General features: G+C 47.6%; 1 protein-coding gene across 2 annotated transcripts in view; it reads left to right on the top strand.

Moving 5' to 3' along the window:
- The window catches only part of PBDC1 (polysaccharide biosynthesis domain containing 1), a 45,269-nt gene that overhangs the window by 5,905 nt on the left and 16,603 nt on the right, over positions 1-22,761 (top strand). The gene's annotated exons all lie outside the window — the stretch shown is intronic.

The following is a 22,761-nucleotide window of genomic DNA, read 5'->3' as shown; positions in this document are numbered from 1 at the left end:
AAAACAAACTACAAAGTGTTATCAGAGACTCGTAAAAAAAGAGACTACAAAAGCTTGCTTTTTGAAGGCTTCCACCTAAACATGATTTGGTTGTTGCGGATTTGAATGAGGGTTTATTGGAAGCTATCCCTTGCAGAAAGACGAGTGCCGCGGTCACTGCAGGATTTTTTTAGTATGACTATTAAAATTATTTAGTTAAAAAACAAATTTGTCTTCAAGAAGTTGTTGGAACAAAATTGATTTACAAGGCTTTGTGGAGCGGTGCCACCCATGTATGATTTCTAGGCAGCCCTGTGTTCCCGTGCCCAACCAGTGAGCTCGATAATTATGCAAGAAAACTGCAAATCCTTTTGGACTTTACTTTTTTTGGTTGCTAACAGAGCAGTGCTGTGTTGGTAGCGGTGCATTCAAAGTGTACCACCATTCGGAGAGAGGCTACTACATTTTAGTGTGAATATAATCGGGGAACAGGCTTTTTGACTTATACCTGTGTAGGGTACCTGCTTATGGCTCTCCCATGTTAAAAGTCTATTCATTTCCCATAATTGGGGTCCTTTTCCATCGTCTCTGGCATGTGTATGAAGGGTGCTTTTTATGGGAACATGTAGTTTAAAAACAGACAAGTGAATATTGTATTTCATTGGTACCCTTGTGTGTGCTGTATAAAATGTAATAATTTATTAAGGAGTTAATAAGGCATTGCATGCCTTCTGTCTGTTACTTCAGAGCACTTGATGGAAGGAAAAACTACCTTAGTGACATTTCCAGGAAGTATGACTCCAAGCAGATGTGGTCAAAGACCACATTCCATGTTCTTTGGATGTGACTGACCCATTTTGTATGTTGAGTGCACTTAAAGGCAAAACTATATTTATTCATGCAGTATTGGTATAGTGTAAATATAGCAAAAATGCAGAGGAGCGCAGTACAGGAAATGTATAGTGAACTAGTGATCGGCGAGGCAGCTTGATTCTGGGAGCAGAAGTGTGCTGTTACCATATTGTGATGAACCGTTACGTTTTCTGAACCTCTTGTGGTTGGTTTCATATCTTGGGTTTGGGGTAAAGGCTTTCCAAGGTTTAGGTCCTTATCTCCACTGATAAGTCTCCAAGTTTCGTTCTCTGGTATGAATGTCAATTGATCAGTTGGGTAGATGTTGAATGACTGTTCTGGTTGGCAGTTGATGAAGAGCCGCTTCCTTGGATATGAAGGGCATTTGGGCCAGTATGTCATGTTCCTTGGTGGATGAGGCTGATTTGGCAAAAGTATACACTGGAAGCCAGTGGAGTGCTTTAAGGATGTGTTTGGTGTGGTCCCACTTGCTTAGGTTGAGGCACTTCTGGCCACCATGAGATTTGTTACAGTGGTTGTAGTTGGTTGGCACCCACCCTCGTTTTTTAGGTCTCGTGGCGTTTACAGCGCAAAGCGCGGTCTCGCCAGAGACCTATTGTCAGCGACTCAGCTTTCCAGGAGACAAGAGCTGGCCACGCGTATCGTGAAGGATCGGATCGGAGCGGGCCGCGCGCGCGAACGCGCTCGCTGTGGCCATCTCCTGTCTCCTGGGAAGCTTCACACATGCATGCGCGCACACACAGAGACACACATACAATCGCACATACACGCACGCAGACACACACAAAATCCCCCCGCCGCCACCGCGCACACACACGAGCGCACAGAGAACCCCCCCTCCAACTAAGCAACACTCACCGCATCGGCGCCGGGTTGGGCTTCAGTGGGACTTCTCTCTGCGGGGTGTGCTCCACGCTGGCTCCCTCAACTCACGGGAGACCCAGACTGCCGCGCACTCCATCCCCGCCCATGTCCCAGGCAAGGTGGCAGCACGCATGCTCAGTGCGTAAGCGTGTGTGCACGAGCAGCTATTGTGCCATGCACTTTCAGTTTCCCTTCCTAGCCCGCGACTAGATGATAGCGGTAGAAGGCGACAGTGCTTTATCAGAGGAATTACGAGAATTCATGCCAGACACCCATGCTATTTCAGAACTGTACATTTCAAAGAAGCAAAGACAATAATAAACATGTGACGACGTTTCGTGGGTTTTTACTGTTATAACTAGAAAAGTGACTTGTGTTTATTTTCTATAAATACATGATTAAAGGTTTTGTTTTCTTTATACACACGTTTTGTTGTGTTTATTTAGGCCTCCTTAGTGTGTTGAAAGCAACTGTGTTTTTGAGCAATTGGGCGTGGTAGCATTGATAGAAAAAGAAACTTGATAGGGGACGGGACGAGGGGAGCAAGTAAACATTGCATCACTAAACTGCAAATGTGCTCATTTGACGTGTTTTGCTGATTGAGAACAAGGTCTTGGGTTACATTGTTAAAGCAGCAACCCTGGTTGGGCACGAGTGTTCTGCATATCCACAAAAAGAGTGTTCTCCGTGCCTATGTGTGTTTAGCGCAGACCATGGTAAACGGAGGGGTACTGTGCACTGCTGTGAATTAAAGAGGGCCATAGTGCTGTATGCTTATCAACTCTACTTTTGTGCAGTGGTAAAAGGAGACTAAAAACAAAACCGTGCTGGGGAAAGTGGGCTTTGCTCGATGGCATCTTAAAACCTTTTTTTTTTTTTATCTTCGACACATGTGGCAGTATCAGTTTTGTAGCTAGTGGCAAACGTGAAAGCAGGGTTCCCATTTAAAATGTTGCAGAACATGCAGTTCTGAAAACTACTTTCAGAAGGAGAAACCCAAGTGAAACAATACAAAAGCGTATTTTGACTCCGGAATATTCAGAAGCCACTTTATAGTGTTTCGAATGGGGGCAGAAAGCACCAGGCTCATGCTAATCTGTATGGTTAAGAGACAGGTTTATTTATTTGTTTTTTTTAGCTTTGTATAGCTTCTTTACACCACGTAAGCAGTCTGGAGACGGGGAAGTGTAAAATCTGGGCACATTCTGTCATTTGCATACAAAAGAAATACATATTTTACATTTCACCAGGGCTGACTTTTGAAATTTGTGTAGCGACTGCATTTTGCCTTAAAGATACTTCAGTTAGCATGAGAGGGATCACTTCACCTACAGGGGGGTCTATCTGGAGAGTTTCTTTAAACACATGTCTTCAGTGTAGCGTCAACCGTGCTACGTTGTAAGCCCCCGTGAAAGGTAGGAAAACCAAGATGAAGGGACAGACATTACAAATAGGATCACTGCAAGTGCAAGGCTAATTTAATGATGTCTATAAGAGATTGAGTATTCACAAATGCATCAAAGGCTGTAAAACTGTTCTTGGGTACATTTTTTGCATCCAGAATGTTGGGTAACTTGGAGTTGAACATGCATTCCAAGTTTGACTTTACTTGAGGGAACTGGAGTAGCAGCAAATCAACATTTTGAATCCTGCAGGTCTCCGTAGAAGGCCACAGTTCTTTTGTATGAGCAAAAGTAACCTATTTTTATCTGTTTTGTACAATTTACTACGAATGACCTAAATGAATGCATAGCTATCGCCTCTGTTGATTGGGGGGTCATGAACCAGGGTTCACTGTGTCCAAGGACGCCGATTGGTTAGTGAAGATCTAGAACAGAGTCTTGGCACTGGTCCTTGCTGATATTCATTAGGTAATCTTGGCGCTTCTGCTTGGAATTAAGTAAAACTGGAAATCACAGAGAAAGTGTTATTTTTTTTGGTGGGCAGAGATCTGGATGGCGATCAGTTTCAACAAACATTTGCAATGCAATTGGTCTAGCATTTTTCTATTTATCAGTTTTCACTTTTATATAGCTCAAACTTTACCCGCAGGTATCAGAGCGCTTTAAATCAGCATGCTTATAACAAGCAAGACTAGCACTCTATATTACTGCCAACTTTGTTTAGCATAATTTGAATTTGAATTTAAAAACATTTGTTGAGCGCGCTTATACCAAGCGGTTTCATGGTGCTTTGAAGATTACGACCAGCAAACAGCAGCAGGAGAGGGCATACTAAGTGGCAAAGGCACTAGAGAAAAGAAAAGTTTTCAAGTTTTTCCGGAACTCTAAATAAGAGGATGAAGTTCGAAGCGCCAGGGGGAGGGAGTTCCAGAACACTGGTGCAAGGGCTGCAAATTTCACCCCGCCAGCTTTCTTTTTCTTAAAGCGGGGTAGCAACAGCTAACCATTCACAAACAATGTTTATATACCAATTGCAAATTAAAGAAAAAAATTAATGCAAAGCATTGTCATTTACAATGCCAGGAGCTCAAACTTTAATGCTGAGAGACCTATTGCATTGCAAATGCTTGTTGGGGACTGAGACTGCTTTTCATTGTTAGACTTGGACCTGGAGCAAGAGAGAGACAGAAAAGGAATAGGGAATGAAGAAGACTAATGTAGGAAGACTGACCAAGAGAGAAATCAGGGATTAAAAAAAGGGAGCTGTAAGCGAGAAATGAAGAGGAAATTTAGGATGGTGGAAGAAAGGAGTGAGAGCTAAATTAGGCAGCATTGAGATACACCTATGTATGTCTACAAGGCACTGATTTTCGATGAGGTGGCTAGAGGGGCTAGTTGGCACCCACAGGAAGCTCTTCAACAAATGGTTCAATTAGTCCAATCACGACGTACTACGGGTTATGTTCTCTGGTTCATTAAGAGCAGGAGCTCATTTTGTGAATGGTAGGCATACATATTTCAAGGAGGCATGCAAAGATATTAATAACGATACGTAAAAATGATGATACTCCAGCAATGTAGCAGGATCTATTCATTTAAATGATTAGAAATCATCTGATCCTGAGCTTTTGGGTACTGTTGGAGAAAAGATAGACCCATTACAGTGAATGTCCAGCTATCAGCAGTGGCTGCTCTCACTCCCAAGTGGTAGGGCAGCGCAGGAAAAATACCTAAAAAAAAAAAAAAAACCAGAGAAAAATAATTGGAAAAAAATTAGTGTTTACCTGCTGCTGCCGGTCGCCGCCTTGCTCCTCTGCTCTTGTCCCGATCCTCACCTCCCGGAAGTCCACATACTGGTACACACTGCGTAGGCTCCCTTAATGCCAATGAAGACGGTGTTCCTATGCTGGGACGACTATTAACCAGCATGAGAGAAGAGCTGGAATTGGTCTGGATGGCGCGCATACTGGGCCTAGGAGCCTGTGTCAGTTCTCCACCCTTCTGTGCAAGACCGCTCAGTTTGGAAAAATGCTTAGTGCACATGTTGGTTTGGCAGTGCTAAGACAGCTTGCCAAACAGACATGGGCACTTACAGTGCCCACCACACCTCCTACCTGCTGCTGAGTCTTATCGCGATGGCCCCGCTCTAAGACCCGGCTGGCTCTGTGAAAAATACAATTATGATAAAATAGTTTTATTATCATTTTATTTTTCCCATTTGCCTCTGCTGTCTGTCAGCAATGGGGCGACGCTCGGCAAAATTGCTTTTTCAACATTGGTGGGCAGTTTGAGAATTATAAGGGCACTTTAGCTGTCCTCATCCAGACAGGGAAGGGGTCTTTGCCACATGTTGATCAGTGTCATTTCAGAACCCCTTCTATGAGCAATATCTGAGGATTGATGATCGTGGAGACAGTAGATTCTTTCTTCATATTCTTGACATCCTGTCTTTTCCATTCCAGAATTTTCCAGAGGAAAATGAGATGGAACTTGGTCAGTAATTGGCCATGATTTTATAGGTTACCAATGTGATTTTTTATATGTGGGTGATGGAGCATTTTACAGGCTCAAGGATGAAGTCGGAGAGTACAGAGGTGTGATCATGTTTTGTCTGCCACAAGTGTGGGCGTGCAGAGGTAGAGTTACTTCATGCATTTTTCTGAGTGAGGGAACCATAGCCCTTTCCATTGGTGTGGAAGAAGCGAAGTTTGTAGCAGAGCAGTGAAGATGGGAGGTTGGAGGAGCACTTCTGTGATTTTCATAATGGGCTTGGATATTTTTTAATTCTGTTTTTGAACGTTAAGATTTGCAATGGTTACTTTTTAGTCTATAGTAGATATTGTAAATATCTTTAGTCTGATCTGTTGCCTCAAATATATGGTTATGAAAGAAATCATTTTAGTCTCCCTTGAGAGCTTTTCCAAGTGCCTTTTGTAGCGACTTGTCGTCAATCAAGGTTCTGTTTAGCATGTTGAATTGTAGGAAGTTATTTATTGTAGCACATGTTGATGGGCTTGGTGCATATTACAATGTCTAGAGCAGAAAAAGTATTGCGGTAGAGGTGGTTAAGTAGTATTGGGATTGTATGATGCAGGGTGGCAGCACTTTAGGTTGATTCAAACACCTCTTTGTGTATATATCCACTTGGCTGCTAAGGCTTTGAGCGCTTTATAATGGGATTTCCATTGAAATGAATGGGAGGGGCATGACGAGTTACCCTTGTCATTAGCAGCCAAGAGGATATGTTCCCTTTGTGCTGTGATGGTAATGTCCTTCAGACACAAGGACACCTGAGCCAGTCTGAACTGGTATCTGTGTGGACTCTGTTCGGGAAGCCTGCAAAATCTGGACAGCAACATCTTTCTCCTCCTCGATTGGAGGAGTCCACAACCTTTAATATGTGGCAGGCTCTTATTGGTTTGGGCAACCCATCGAAAACCACTATATGGATATAAGAACTCTATCCTTCCGCCAACATTTGACTTTCTTCTTTGCCTCCTCACTGAAGAGGCCCGTGTATGAGAGAGACTGTAAGACCATGTGTAGTAGAATCTCTGCCGTATTGATACTCTCCCTCCTATACTGGGCTTGAGCCAGGAAATGTCTGGCATCACCTAGCTTCTGTGAAAACAAAAGCCTGATGTAAGTTGACTTAATTCTTATTGTTCAGATTGCCTTTTTTATGTTCCAGTTTTTAAAGAGTATATGAAAGCTATTGCATTGATTAAGCAAACATTAGTCAGGGAAAAACCAGAACACTTTAATTACGTAACAGACTATAAGTGATTTGAAATGTGTATTTCTTCAGTGAAATTTTATGTTTATATTATTTGTGTGTGTGTCTCTTTATATTTCTATCTATCTATGCAAGGATAAAAATCTTTACCGAAAAACAAAGAATAGCAAACGCACTTCATTCAGGTGAATGAAATCCAGTTAGTTTATTGCACTGACAACAAAAACAAAAAGTGAAGACAGACTTCTATACTTTCTACAGTGTCAAAAACATAAAAGTAGGACCACAGGTGTTAACCACCATAAACAAATCAGCGCCATCTTGGAAGAACTGTTTAAATGCACAGCTACAATGCAAATATCTGAATTTGCAGCAGGTCTCACGGAGACATAAGACGCAATACATGTGACAAAATGTAGCAGTAAATACAACAGAATAAGAAGAAATATACGGAACACATAACATTATAATGACATTGTGTTGTTGAGAATCCAAATTTAAGAAACCAATAAGTAAAAACAAAGTTGTTGTGTTTGAGTCCCAATTAATATTATCCAATCCTGTCCAAGTGGGCTAACGTTCACTCTGCCATACTGTGGATTAACAATATAGTGACTGACCGAAGCAGTCCGGTAAAGCAATCGGCCTGTCTTTGAATGTGATTCAATGTGCACCAATTACATTGCATATTAAATCAAAATAAAGAGCGGCTCTGCAATAAAAATTAGATATGTCATCCTGAAGTGAAGGCACAGTATTCACTGCTCAGGTTTGGAATATAGTACATGAAATGGAAAATACATGAGTAGAGTGCACTATATTGCATCCTAAAGTAAATACATCATGTACAATTCACGTATTTGGAACATAACTGAAATGGAAATACATGACCAGAGTACATAATAACAGAAATTAAAATACATTAGGAAAGAACATGATAACGCCTAAGTGGGAAGGCACTGCAGTGCAAATCAAATATAACGTTATAGTAGCAAATGTATAGGATCAAAAAATGGAATGCAACTGAATCATGTACACCACATAATGGATGTGTACCAAGTATTTCCCGAGTGGGCTTCTGCAAATAATTGCCACTTTAATCACTATTTGTATAAAGAAAACCATAATGTCCAGTAACTACACTGATAACTAATATCCTGATGTCATCATAAGGAGCGTAGTATAAACATGCACATCAATGAAACAAGATAATGTAACTAAAGTAGTTTCAAACAAAGAATAAGTGAACATAAATAAGCTTGTTCTTGCTTAGCGTAATCGTACACCTATTTGACTCCCTGGTCCCCCCCCCCCCCCCCCCCCCAAAAATGCACTTGTGTAAAAATATAACAAACATATGTGGATAAAATCCTGTAAACAGAGGAATAAAGTGTAAACTTTTCAGACAGAGGATGTCTGAAAAAAATATATACACTATCACAGAGTAATTGTTCCAGCATTCAGAACAAGATTCTCACAGCAAACTTCCTCCCAGATGAACAACTAACTATTCGTCCATCTTGAGTCCCAGGGGGGATACTATGTTTTAACCCCAATTATATAACAGGACTCTAGCCTCCTCAGAGATAAAATCCTGTCACTTGTAAACTCTTAGAAAACACTTAAAGTCACTGGATGATCTATTCAGTGATGTCATTTGAGATGTCATCAGTGATGTCACTGACAATGTCATGAGTGATGTTATATGCATGGTCCTAAGCAGTGCATTGCAGGGGCGAAATCTATAGTTAGCTGACATAACTAGAACTGCTGAATTTCTCTGGTTTTGTACGAGTAAAATCTGAACCTAACGATAATGTCCCTGTACCTTTTTTTCTTTTTTTTTTGGCTTGGCCTTTACATTTAGACTGTTTGTAACCCTTTCAAGGTTTGAAAACTGGAATTTTGGAAGCAAAGGCGACCTCTTATCCCCTAGAATATGTGTTCACCTTCTATGCGCATTAGAACTGCAATGGAAATTCTCTCCTTGAAACCTTAGTAAGGCATGGATACTCCTTTAGTTGGAAACGAAACGTAATTAATCCGTATCTAACAAACTTGCAGTTTTCCACACATGGTTACTGAAGCATATAAAATGAAGTAACTACCCAAGGGTACACATAGTGTTTACAGGGTTGGAAAGCCAGGAATGCATCACACGTGTGCTGGGTTGCTCTTGTTTTTTTTTTTATCCTACTATGCAAATTATGGCCGAGTCACTTCATTAAAGAAAATCCACCCAGACACATGCTACTTTGCATCTGTCATTTAAAATAAATTAGTTTAGCACCTAGCTCTGAATATCAAGAAAATTAGCGAGCTTCTATTGGGTTTAAATAACTATTTGCAAGTGTGAGCACTTTTGAGATACCATTTACATAATCCCAAGTCTGTGTCCATACATCGGCAGTATTTTATTTACATTTTTTATATAATTGTGCAAACGCATTTCGGAGAAAAAAATCTAGTTTCTAGGCACCACTAAATTCGACTCTAAACAGCTCACACATACACCCCATACAATAAAATAGACATATAAATACCAAGTCCTGTGCACACGTTATAGACTAATAGGTCCTGGAGTCAGAACCCACAATTAGAGACAATGTCCATTAGAATTGAAGGAATGAAAGTCAAACTTCAAATTTTGCATGTAGAAAAGATTTATAAGTCAATCTTTATCAGTACATTTGACATAAGCCAGCCGACACGTGTTTCGTCACACCGTGTGGAGGATGTGACTCTTCAGGGCTGTAAGCTTCTTATGTAAACTGGTGATCGTAGTAACGGTGTAATACTCCAAACCGGCTGTTAGTGAATTGGAGAGCCCTGCCTCTGACTTGGGACGTATCCGTCCTCAGTGCCCTATGCGGTTTCACACACCCAGCAGGGTCCGGTCATTTCTTTACCGCTATTTACTCCAATTCACTAACAGCCGGTTTGGAGTATTACACCGTTACTACGATCACCAGTTTACATAAGGAGCTTACAGCCCTGAAGAGTCACATTCTCCACACGGTGTGACGAAACACGCGTCGGCTGGCTTATGTTAAATGTACTGATAAAGATTGACTTATAAATCTTTTCTACATGCAAAATTTGAAGTTTGACTTTCATTCCTTCAATTCTAATGAACATTGTCTCTAATTGTGGGTTCTGACTCCAGGACCTATTACTCTATAACGTGTGCACATTACTTGGTATTTATCTGTTTGGTGTAGGCCTCCCTATACTACTGCAGGGGTTGTTTTGTTGTCTGGGTTTGTTTCCCACTGGCCTGTTTGCACAGTGAAACTGTAAATCAGAAGACTTACTCAGTATCCTACACGCTTGAGCGCCATATCTTCCTGTCCAATAATCTAAACCCATCCTCCTCGTGTACACAATAAAATAGACAAAACAAATAAACAAGCATTGGAAATGCAATAGGTCTCGCATTAGGAAAGTTTGAGCTATTGATATTGTAAATGACACTTTTTTATTTATGTGTTGGTTTTGAAAGTAGCAAAATTAATAGCTTTGTCAGTTACAATGTCAATAGTTTTAACTTTTGCAAATGTGACACCTATAGCATTTGTAATGCAATGTGTGTTGTATTTACGTGACTTAGATGTATTGATATTACAAATAAGAATGGTGCAACTTTTTTGTGCGCGGTTTGGAATGTTTCCAGGGCAGGTTATTAAGACTGAAGTATGAAAACGGTGAGAGGTGCTTTTTGTGTTTTACAAAGCTGAGATAGCAGATGTTTCAAGCAAACAAGTGAATTAACAGGCAAGCTTCTGTGTTCTGCGACACGGCGGGCAGGGGAGGGGGCGGAGCGGGGAGAGGTGCGACACGGCAGGCAGGGGAGGAGAGTAGGGGGAGGAGAGGAGGAGGAGGAGGGAGGAGGAGAGTAGGGGAGGCACGGCCTAGCGGCCGTGCAACTAAGAAGTGAGGGGGCGGAGCTGGGGGAGGCTGTGAGATGTGCACGCGCTTTTAAGCTCAATGCGCATGCGCATTGAGCTTAAATTTCACGGGCACTGCAAGGAATCGCCACGATTCCTTGCAAGTTGGTTAAAGAGTGTTTAAGCCCCCATAGTCTCGCAAGCTCGATGCGCATGCGCATCGACAGGCGAGACCTAAAAAACCTTGTGCAGTGATCTCTACCCCGCATAAATATTCTTGATTTAAGCAACACTTTTTCAGTTTCTCTGAAACTATTAAACTGTGAGATAGTACAAATCGAGACAGACAGCTGATTCCATAGCATAGCGCCCAATACAGAAATGTACTTCAGAATAAGCTAGGAATGGAGCCACCCAGAGGCAATCAGTTTAGGGTCAACAGATGAGCTTATGACTCTTTGGGGTCGAAATAAATGAAATAATTTTCCAGATAACTGCAGGCCAACCTATGAAGGGGATTCTAGATAAGCGTGCTGCCCTCCTGAGTTGTGCTGCCATGCATGGCCATTCCAGGCTTTTTCTGAGGTCCGCAACCTATTTGTGCTTAGGTACTTGAAAGCAGATGTTGCGGATCTGTTTTTGACTTCTTGAATCTTGGTCACAGTAGAATGTACGGCTTTCAGATAAACAGTGGTGCAATAACATCTTGAGAATATAGTGGCTTGACCAAAGTGATTCTCTGCTCAATTATCGACCTTTATTAGATTGTGTAAGGATTTTAATTGGACAAATTAACAATAGTTGATTCTTGGGGTCTATAGGACAGTTATGTATCGACAATCACCCCGCGATTCCTGATTGGTGAGATCGGTTTTGTTGGGTATCCCGGGTGCACAGGCCACTCAAATGAATGTACCTGAGATGAAAAGCTATACTCGAGGACCTTTAATTTTTTTCTAGCATGGAAACCGAGATAATTCCTGGCCATCCAGTTTGAACTTCTGTCTGGTATGGTGATACTACCCCTACCATTACACCCACCACTTCAGTCCGGAGAATTTGGGTTTCTTCAGCATTCACTTTACGCTAAAGACCATAGCCCGCCAGAATAATTTTCAAAGGAACCATATAGCTGTTAAATAGGCATGAAGATTGGGAGAAACGCTGGATACACCACAATGCCTGGGATTTTGCTGCAATGTGAACTGACTTAATGCACGTGTCATTGGGGGTTTTCGGTATGAAATGGTCTTATGCGCTCTAGGGCTCTTTCTCTCATGCTACACTATGCATTCCATGCAAGAAGGATGCTGTGGTCTATGGTGTCTAATGTCACCCAGAGATATAGGAGAACAAAAGCAGCTGCTTTTTTTTTTTTTTGTTGTTTTTTTTTTGGAAGACCTTTATTGCAAGTGACAGCAGCGTGCCTACAACCCAGTAATTGGGCCGGCTGCAATCAAGTCAATAGCAAATAAATGAGGTGTATAATCAACATTATCTGGTAACATTGTTCAAAATAGGCAAAAGTCATCAGTAGCCAGTATGTCAGGCTCAGCTCGTATCTTGCAGCAGTGTTATACACAGTTTAATGCGGTCTAATTTTGTGATTTTATAACCCACAATACAAACTCCCAACCCCCCCTATCCAAACATCCCCGGTCTAGGTCGTAGCAATGTCTTATAATAGAAAAATTCGTTAGGTAAGCAACACATAGCATGCATTAGTTCATGAGGTCCGTTGGTCAGTTCTCGCAGTTTTCGATCATCTAAACCAGCATAGATCTTAAGGCATTGGTAGACCTATGGTATGGCCACGCCACATGGCAATATAGGCAATTCTCAAGAGACAACTTGTACAAAAGGAGAAGTAAGGCAGCACACCACAGGCAGCATCGTAGCATATGCTCACTCCCGTGTAGTTACATAGATCCACCCCCATCTCCACCACTCCCATCACCAGTGCTATCATCATCAGCCAGGGAAAGCATGTAAGCTGTGTATGGGCCCCAGATGTCACATAGTCGCGACCGTGTAGGAAGTCCCTCATAATAGCAAACCAGTTGATCCCTGCAATACGCCATGTCTGTCAACCACAGTTGAACATCAGGTGCCCGCCTCCCTCCCCAGGCCATAGCAACCCTTCGTTTAGCCAACTGTAAGGCCAACACTATCAAGCGCCGCACTCCCGCTGGCACTCCAGAGGCCACACCCAGCAAGCACAGGCGTATATCCATCACAACAGAGCAGGTTAACTCTGTCCGTTGTGGTGTATAGCAACTGTAAAGCACCTAGTGCCAATGGTTCCTCCGGATACGTAGGATATAAGGAATGTATGGCAGCTCGGAGTCTAACATATATAAATGTAGACATAACCGTGTTAGGGGATCGGTCAGTCATAGTCTGTAGTGAGAGGAATGAGGCACCTGGGAATAGATCCCCCATTGTGTGGAGCCCCGCACCATGTAGGGTCTGTAACGCTCCAATTTCACTGGAGACAGAAATCTCCGTGTGATACAGCAGTGGCATACCAGGGGCATATAACGGCAGCCTGTTTGCTCGTCTACCCAGCTCTCGCCAAGCAGCAGCGGTAGATCCCACTGTGTCCACCTCTCCCTTGTCAAACACTGAGTGAGTGTTGACTATCATCGCTTTCAGAGGTATGGGAATGACTGCACTGGCCTCAAGCGCCACGTGTGGGGTATACGGTGGGGCCGACAGCCAGTAGGAGGCAAAGTGTGCCTGAGCGCACAAAAAATACAGTTTCATGTCCGGAATGGCGAAGCCCCCCAATTCATATGGCTTAGTGAGTACATCCCACTTCACTCTTGGTTTCTTACCAGCCCAGGTTAAGGTAATCAATAAAGACTGCAGTCTGGTAAAAAAGTGCGATTTGAGCGGGAGAGGAATGTTGACAAAGAGATATAAACATTTCGGAAGTACCACCATTTTTATCAGAGATACACGATCGGCAAATGTAAGAGGGAGCCGAGTCCAACGCGCCACCTGGTCCTCAAGTTTGGAGATAGCCACTCCATAATTAGCCCGAATAATTTCTTGGCTGTCTCTGTGTACCCAGATGCCGATATATCGCACCGGTTCCGTCGCCCACTCCAATGGGAACTCCACGGGGAAGGAGACGTCAGTAAGAGGCAGCATAATAGATTTCTCCCAGTTTATGGAAAGCCCCGAGTGACGACCAAACCGGATGAATTCACGAAGTATAGATTCAAGGTACCGGGCTGGCTCTCGCACATATAGGACCATGTCAACAGCATACATGGACACCGCTAGAGACCGAAGAGGGAACCTCAGAGCAGCGTCCGCATACCTCTGCCTCAAAACACAAGCCAGGGGCTCCATCACAAGAGCAAACCGTAAAGGCGAAAGAGGACAGCCCTGTCTAGTCCCCCTCTGCACAGGGAATGGCTTCGAGACATGAAAGTTTACCCTTACGCGCGCTACGGGATTCGTGTATAGCAGAGTTATTAGGGATGTGAAGAAGAAGGGTACTCCCATACGATGCAATATCGCGATCATGTACCGCCATGCAACTGAATCGAAGGCTTTCGCGGCTTCAAGCATGACAGCCACCGCAGCTAAGTCCGGCTTGAGCAAATGTAGCACCACAAACAGAGCTCTCAAATTGTGAGTGGTAGACCGGAGGGGAATAAATCCAGATTGATCTGGCAATACCATGACCGGGAGGAGCAAGCGCAGCCTAGTCGCCAGCACTTTAGCTATGATTTTAACATCTGTGTTCATGAGGGATAAGGGACGATACGACTCACACCTATTTGGAGGCTTACCCGGTTTCGGCAACGCCACCAGAAGCGCCTCTCTCATCGTGGTCGGAAACTGGCCCTTTTCCACCGCCTCCTCCAGGACCATCGCCAGGTGTGGAAGCAGAAGATCCACATATTCTTTGTAAAATTCAGATGGTAAACCATCCGTCCCAGCTGCCTTGCCATTTGAGGCGCCGCTATTGCATCTCTAAATTCCCCTTCCGTTATATGGTGCATTAGAAATTCCTGTTGACCCCTCGAGAGCCAGACCAACGCTATGTCCTCAAAGTGCTGTGCTATTTCCTCCTCCCCCGCCGTCTCCCTATACTCATACATCTGTTCATAATACTTTGCAAAACAGTCAAGGATGCCTGTTGCGCTAGTGACAGTGGTCTTCCCGTCCTGTACCTCTTGCACAGCACAGTGTCTAGCCCAAGGGTCCTTTATTCGATCCGCCAATCCCTTCCCTGGGCGCCCCCCTTCGCCGTAATAACACGCCCTAGTGTGCTTGGATAGGAATTTAACCTCCTGGTCTGCCAAATCGTTATATTCAGTGACTTTCAATCTAATACTGGCCAATAAGGACTCCTCAGGACGCTCCTCCAATTGGCGTTCTAGTGTCAACAGTTCTCCCTCCAACCTAGTCATGGCATCCCTTAGTGACGTAAGCACGCCCGATTGTAGGCCGATACATGCCCCCCGTATGGTCACTTTGAAGGCCTCCCACACCGTGCACATACTCTCCACAGATCCAACATTCTTATCAAAGAACTCCTCAATTATCACTCTTAGTCGCTCTCGCAACACCAAATCAGTCAAGGTCCCAGGTGGCAGACGCCAGGAGAAGGGAGCCAGTGCATGTGTCGGCAACCACACTTCCATGCGAACGGGAGCATGATCTGAGATCGTGCGAGTAAGGTGGCCAACGTCCATCACCCATCCACTGACATCCCAAGTCACCAACCAATAGTCCAGTCTCGACCACGTATTATGGGCCGAGGTGTAACATGTGCCCTCCCTCCTCCCAGGGTGCCGTAACCGCCATACATCCACCAGTTCAAGCCCTTCTCGTACTGCATCGGCTGCCTTCCTATGTACATTCGGCCTATTATTCTTCCTGTCCATCGCCCCATCCAGAGTGACATTCAAATCTCCACCACAGATTATGGCCGATGGAGGCAGCATGTAGATCTTATTCCAGAGGTTGACATAAAAATCAGGGTCATCGAAATTTGGACCATAGACATTAATCAATGTAACCAGGGTGCCACATAGTTTTCCATGTACTATAATATACCGGCCCTCCTTGTCAATCTCTTCATGTAGGGTCATAAACGGTACCGTTTTTTTGATCAGAATCATAACTCCTCGTGCATACGATGAATAATTCGAAGCCAGCCTAGTGCCAGCCCACTGCTTACCCACAGTGTCAGCCGCCTTCCCCCTTAGGTGCGTCTCCTGAATAAAAGCAATGTGCGCACCGTGCCTGTTTAGAAATGCCAACATTTGTCTAGTTTTCTGTGGACGATTCAATCCCCTCACATTCCAAGTAACACAAGTAAGTTTACCCTCCCTATCCATACGTCCAGATCCTGAGAATACCCCAGAAGCAGTAGAACAATCTTAAGATCCAGCAAAAGTCATAGAGCAAACAGCCATTAATCAATCGAGTATCTGCAAGAAGTGCCTCGTACTTCAGGCGACACACCAACCAACATTGCTTTAATCTTTGTCCAGACCTCCCCAACCTCCCGCCATGGATATCAAAACAGACCGACCCTTCCCGGAATCCCCAGTAGCCCCCAAGCCCCCCTCCACCCACTTCAGCACCCCCAACCTGCCAAAGCTGTCCCCGACCCCCCAAACCCAAAAACCCCAACAGTGCAAACATAAGTGTGTGGGGATCTCCCATATGAGGGGGCGTAGTGGCGCACAACTCCCGCTAGGAAACTAACGAGAGAGCAGACCGTACAATCCAGAGGGACATCCCACCCCTCCCACCCCAACTCCACAGCTACGAAGATTGCAAAGATAGTAATTCACATAGCATTTGGCAATTCACATAGCAATGTCTCTAAGTTCGCCTCGACGCAAGTCTCAGTATGCTTTGAATATTTCACAAATGGTCATGTCAGTATATCGAGGGCCCCCGTGCAGATTCACCACCCATGCTTTACAACATCAGTATTTGGAGGCATGATAGAGCAACGCAGCTATTATCGCAACTGTAAATTACCCCACATGTGAACCACAGTCAGTAGTCAATGGCAGCTGTCGCAAAGAAACCACAGAGGGAGCCTGTATTGCATAACACAGAGCAAGAGGGCGAAGGGCAGCATGAAGTTCAGCAACCGAAAACTGAGCGGTGGCCATTTTCATAGTACGTGGATTACAGCTAGGGCCGCCATGTCAAGCAAATCAATCAATCAATCAGTGACATTTATAGAGCGCACTACTTACCCGTTGGGTCTCAAGGCGCTTGGGGGGGGGGGGGGGTGCCGTTACTGCTCGAACAGCCAGGTCTTGAGCTTCTTCCTGAAGGAGAGGTGGTCTTGGGTCAGGCGCAGGTCGGCCGGGAGGGAGTTCCAGGTCTTGGCGGCCAGGTAGGAGAAGGACCTTCCTCCTGTTGTCGCTCTACGGATGCGTGGGACGGTGGCGAGAGCGCGGCTGGCTGAGCGGAGGTGACGTTTGGGAGCGTAGAAGTTGATTCGTTTGTTGAGGTAGCTCGGGCCTTAATCGTGTAGGGCTTTGTGTGCGTGGGTGAGGAGACGGAAGGTGATTCTTTTGTTGACGGGGAGCCAATGTAGGTCTCTCAGGTGTCCGGAGATGTGGCTGTTTCGTGGGATGTCGAGGATGAGTCTGGCTGAGGCGTTCTGGATCCTCTGGAGTCTCTTCTGGAGCTTGGCGGTGGTTCCGGCGTAGAGGGCGTTGCCGTAGTCCAGTCGGCTGGTGACGAGGGCCTGGGTGAGGGTCTTCCTGGTCTCCGTGGGGATCCACCAGAAGATCTTCCGTAGCATGCGCAGGATGTTGAAGCACGCTGAGGAGACGGCGTTGACTTGCCTGGTCATGGAGAGGGAGGAGTCCAGGATGAAGCCCAGGTTGCGTGCGTGGTTTGTCGGTTTGGGTGCGGTGCCCAGGGCGGGGGGCCACCAGGAGTCGTCCCAGGCGGTGGGTGTGGAGCCCAGGATGAGGACCTCCGTCTTGTCTGAGTTCAGTTTCAGGCGGCAGGTCGTCATCCACTCGGCTACCTCCTTCATCCCTTCGTGCAGGTTGGCTCTGGCGGCGGCGGGGTCGTTGGTCAGGGAGAGGATCAGCTGGGTGTCGTCGGCGTAGGAGATTATGCTGAGGTTGTGTTGGCGTGCGATGGCCGCGAGGGGGCTCATGTAGATGTTGAAGAGGGTAGGGCTCAGCGAGGATCCTTGAGGGACGCCGCAGATGACTTTGGTGGCCTCTGACTTGTACGGTGGCAGGCGGACTCTCTGTGTTCTTCCAACGAGGAAGGAGACGATCCATTCCAGTGCCTTCTCCTGGACTCCGACGTTGCTGAGGCGCTGCACTAGGGTGCAGTGGCAGACGGTGTCGAAGGCCGCGGAGAGGTCTAGGAGGATGAGGGCCGCTGTTTTTCCGTTGTCCATCAGGGCTCTGATGTCGTCGGTGGCGGCGATGAAGGCGGTCTCGGTGCTGTGGTTGGCTCGGAAGCCGGACTGCGAGGGGTCGAGGGATCCGTTCGTCTCGAGGAAGGCGGCCAGCTGTTTGTTGACGGTCTTCTCGATGACTTTGGCTGGAAACTGGAGTAGCGAGATGGGGCGGTAGTTCTTGAGTTCGGTGGGGTCTGCTGTAGGTTTCTTGAGTAGAGCGCTGAGTTCGGCGTGCTTCCAGCTCTCGGGGAAGGTGGCGGTGTCGAAGGAGGTGTTGATAATGTCCCGCAGGTGGGGTGCGATGACAGCGTCGGCCTTGTTGAAGACGTGGTGAGGGCAGGGGTCAGTCGGAGATCCCGAGTGGACGGAGTTCATCATGCGGACGGTGTCATCGGTGCTGATCGGAGTCCAGGCTCGGATGGTGGTGGTGGGCGGCGTTGCTGTGGTTGTGGCGTGCGTCAGATGGGTGCTGAAGCTGTTGTGTATGTCCGCGATCTTGTTGTGGAAGTAGGAGGCGAGGGAGTTGCAGAGGTCCTGCGAAGGGGTGATGTCGTTGTTTCCGGCGTTGGGGTTGGAGAGCTCTTTCACGATGTTGAAGAGTTCCTTGCAGTTGTGTGCGTTGTTGTCCAGCCGGTCCTTGAATGCAGTTTTCTTGGCGGTGCGGATCAGTTGGTGGTGCTTCCGGGTGGCGAGTTTGAGGGCGGTCATGTTGTCCGGTGTAGGTTCCTTTCTCCAGACTTTCTCGAGGGCTCGGCAGTTCTTCTTGGAGCTCTTGAGTTCGTCGGTGAACCATGGGGCTTTCTTGCTGCCGGGTCTGCTGAGCGGGGTCCTCAGAGGGGCGAGTTCGTCCGCGCAGTTGCTGATCCACTTTGTGAGGTTGTCGGCGGCCTGGCTGGGGTTCGCTGAGCTGGCAGGAGGGTGCTGGCTCAGGGAAGCGGCGAGCTGGTCGGCTGTGATCTTGTTCCAGTTTCTTCGGGCAACCTGTTGCTGGTGGTGGTGGATCGTCGTTCTTCTGAAGGTGAAGTGGACGCAGCTGTGGTCTGTCCAGTGGAGTTCCGTGGCGTGGCTGAAGGCGATGTCTTTGCTGGATGAGAAGACTGCGTCGAGTGTGTGTCCGGCGAGGTGGGTGGGGGTGTTCACCAGTTGCTTGAGTCCAAGGTTGGCGAGGTTGTCGAGCAGGGTGCTGGTGTTGCGGTCGTTGTTGTTCTCCAGGTGGACGTTGAGGTCCCCTAGGAGGATATAGTCAGCGGAGGGGAGGGCATGCGGGCTGACGAAGTCGGCGATGTCCTCGCTGAATTGAGTGCGTGGTCCCGGGGGTCGGTTGATCAGGGTGCCTCTGAGGGTGGTCTTCGGGTCGGTGTGGATCTGGAAGTGCAGGTGTTCGCCGGTTGTGAGGGTGTTGTCGGTGCTAGTCGTGATTCGGATGGTGTTCCTGTGGATGATGGCGATGCCTCCTCCCATCTGGTTGGCGGTGCGGTCCCTCCGGGTGATCTTGTAGCCCTCTGGAATTGCGATGGCGATGTCGGGCGCTGAAGAGGCGTTCATCCAGGTCTCCGTGATGAAGGCAACGTCAGGGGCTGTGGCGTCTAGGAGGTTCCAGAGTTCGATGGCGTGTCTGGGGACGGAGCGGGTGTTGAGTAGGATGCACTTGAGGTGGTTGCTGCTGGTGTTCGGCTTGGCCGGTGCTGGTGCCGGGCAGGTCCGGATGTAGGTGAACTTGCAGGCGTGGCAGCTGAAGGGTCCGTGGGTGCGTCTCGGGGTGGCTCGGTAGCATCCCGGGATTCGGCCGGTGTTGAGTGCGATGAGTGTTGCGGCGTCGTAGGTCCGGCGGGTCGTCTTGCTTCGGCGGGGGCCAGGGGTCCTGGCACTGGGCGCGGTCCAGGCGCGGACGGGCGTAGACGGGCTTACCTTTGGCGCGCCTTCGGCGCACAAACGGCGCGCCCGCTGCGCGTTCGCATGGTCGCCATATATAGCGAAGTGCGCGGGGGGGCGGAGCAGCTGGGAGGCGGGAGCGGGGAGGGTACAGAAGGCAAAAAGGGGCGGGGTTGCGGCGGTGGCGGGAAGCGGGGAGGGAGGACGAACGGCAGCAAAAACAGCGGCAAACAGGAAGGAAAATACACAAGACTGCAAAACAGGCAATACAATTTGACAAAAACAGTTTAACAAGGCAAAAACAGCAGGGGCAGGTTAGGTGAGCAGGGACCACGCCGCTCGGGGGCAGGGGGCGTGGTCACGAGGCAGTCAGGCAGGGAGAGCACACGCAGCAGCTGGTGGCCGTGCGGCGCGGGGGTGTCCTAGAACTAGGTCACACTCACCTGCGTCGCACGGTCGCCATATATGGCCAAGTGCGCGGGGGGCGGAGCAGCTGGGAGGCGGGAGCGGGGAGGGTACAGAAGGCAAAAAGGGGCGGGGTTGGCGGCGGTGGCGGGAAGCGAGGAGGGAGGACGAACGGCAGCAAAAACAGCGGCAAACAGGAAGGAAAATACACAAGACTGCAAAACAGGCAATACAATTTGACAAAAACAGTTTAACAAGGCAAAAACAGCAGGGGCAGGTTAGGTGAGCAGGGACCACGCCGCTCGGCCCTTAGATCTTTTCATCCTGTAGGTCCTCTTCTCCTTCCTGTGCTATATTCGAGTTTCTTTTACGTTTTTTCTGCTTTTCCGCATAGTCCATGGCCGCTTTAGGGGAGGCAAAGATTTTGTTGTCCGATGGAGCTCCAATCCGAAGACGTGCTTGATACAGCATGGCATATGGGATATATTCGGCGCGAAGAAGCTGTTTCACCCGGGCGAACTCCTTCCGCGCCGTTTGCACCGCCATAGTGAAATCGGGATAAAATTCAAGTTTATTTCCCTGATATTCTATAGTACCCTTCTCTCGCGCCAGTCTCAAGATGACATCACGATCCTTATAGTTAAGAATGCGAGCAATAATAGGACGGGGCTGCGCCCCAGGTACTGGTCGTTTCGCCAAAGATCGATGTGCCCGCTCCACTATAAAAACACGTGACAGTTGTTCAGAACCAAAAATGTCAACCAGCATGCGCTCCATGAAGTCCTCCATCCGACCAACGTTCGTAGACTCCGGCAGGCCCGTAACGCGTATGTTATTGCGTCTGGACCTCCCTTCCAACTCCTCGTTCTTCGCCTGGATTACAGCCAAAACTCTCTCCATATTAAACACCTTAGTCGTTACCGTGGCCAGTCCGTCCTCCGTGGCCGACACTCTCTGTTCAGCTTCGCCCATTCTTTCGTTTTGCCGGTCAAATTGTGTCGCCATGTGGCCCAGTCTATGATTGACCGCTTCCATGGTGCCCTCTATGGATTGAAGCGTTTTTTGCATCGCCACCAATGTGGCCTCCAGGTTCGGGGTACCGCCAACCGCCCCGGCAGATTCAGTGTCCGGCGGTACCTGCGAGGAAGACAACGTAGTTTTCTTTGCCTCAAAAGTGATTTTAGGCTGATTCCTCTCTGGCCTGCCCATGGCGACTCTCGGGCCGTCAGCCAAGCCTAGCAGCAGTATCTCGTGGGCAGACAACAGACCAAGCGCCCCAGCTGTATAGTCCGAACTAGTACCTTAGAGTCGACGGGTTAGGAAAGCACTCGGACTCCCCTGCCGACGCCGCGGCTTCTCCAGGGCGGGGATCGAGCTAGGAAACGCAGTAGGCCAGGAGCCCTCACACAGACCTCCCCCCGAGCTCTTCCACTGTTCTCCGCTGCGAGGATCGGTCCCCTGAATCCGTATGAGCGACGGCACACCAACAGCTCTGCTCCGCCGCCGAGGCCCGCGCCCCGCCCGCCTCCCCGCCGGTCACAGCTCGTACGGTGCGGCCCAGCGCCGCCTCCGCAGCACCGGACTCGCCTAGGCCTCTACCCCACTCACCGCTTCCAGCAGGGCCGAGCTCTAGGCCGTAGGACAACCGACCTCCTCCGTTCCAGCAAGGTGCGCCTTCGCCTTCTCCAGCGGGTGTCTCCCGCCCTCCTGTTCGCACCCTCGCTCAGGGAAAAGAGCCGCCAAGCTCTGAGGCAGTCGCTAGGCCCGAAACGCAGGGCCGCACTCTACCAGGCCAGACTCCGGCGCAGGATATCCGCGCCAGGAAAACAGCTCTCACGTTCCGCTCGGCGACGAACAAACGCCTCACTTGTCGCCTTGATGCTTCAGCCTTCATTTGCCATCAAGCTGGGCGGTGGGGATAGCAGGATGTGCAGGATATTGAAAGGATTTTAGACGGTCTCGGTAAAGCCTCACATGAGTGCGGCCATCTTGCCCGGCGCCCTCTAGCGCCCCCCGCTGCTTGTCTTTTTATCTTTAATTTCCAACACCGTTTTCTACAGTATCTGAAACCGGACTAGTCGTCTGAGAACAGAATATTTCTCGCGAGATAATGCTGCAACTGAGCTTTACCTGCTGATACTAATATTTCTGAAATTAATGGTAAAGTGGGGATTTATCCTAAAATTACTTGTTAGCTGAGGGTTTAGGTCTTTCTTCTTTAATAGAGGAGGCACAATGGGTTGTTTCAGAGATCATTCTTTTACTGGACTCTCAAAAAAATGCAATTACTCTGTTTTGTCATATTTCAAAGTGCAGTATGGG

The sequence above is a fragment of the Lissotriton vulgaris genome, chromosome 11 (assembly GCF_964263255.1).
Source record: "Lissotriton vulgaris chromosome 11, aLisVul1.2, whole genome shotgun sequence".
NCBI lineage: Eukaryota > Metazoa > Chordata > Amphibia > Caudata > Salamandridae > Lissotriton > Lissotriton vulgaris.
The sequence above is the reverse complement of the archived record's forward strand: the minus strand, read 5'-3'. Positions and strand labels throughout refer to the sequence as shown.